Source organism: Habropoda laboriosa, unplaced genomic scaffold (assembly GCF_001263275.1).
Source record: "Habropoda laboriosa isolate 0110345459 unplaced genomic scaffold, ASM126327v1 scaffold42, whole genome shotgun sequence".
Lineage (NCBI taxonomy): Eukaryota > Metazoa > Arthropoda > Insecta > Hymenoptera > Apidae > Habropoda > Habropoda laboriosa.
This window is the reverse complement of record NW_017100181.1, coordinates 1,531,041-1,531,261: the sequence shown is the minus strand read 5'-3', so window position 1 is coordinate 1,531,261 and position 221 is coordinate 1,531,041. Positions and strand designations below refer to the sequence as shown.

Here is a 221-nt window from a genome sequence, read left to right as displayed (position 1 = left end):
TACCGACTCCTGAGGACAAAAACCAAATTACAAGGTGATCAACAAAGCTAATCATCCATTTTCCTTTTGACAGATAAATTTTCTATTGAAAATGATAGTTCCGTTTATTCGTATAAGACATTCACTAATAATATTTCACGATTAATTTCAAAACTTATTTTTCCAAGTTAAACTATATTTGAAGCACAAATCTTTCTCATAACATGATCAATATTCTAAAA

The 221-nt window shown here is 27.6% G+C and overlaps 1 protein-coding gene across 1 annotated transcript in view; it reads right to left on the bottom strand.

The window, feature by feature from the left end:
• The window catches only part of LOC108579085 (regulator of G-protein signaling 7), a 7,314-nt gene extending 7,209 nt beyond the window's left edge, over positions 1-105 (bottom strand). The window contains exon 1 of the mRNA XM_017942528.1: positions 4-105. The gene's annotated coding sequence lies outside the window, so the exon portion shown is untranslated. The remainder of the gene's footprint in view (positions 1-3) is intronic.
• Positions 106-221: the final 116 nt, after the last annotated feature.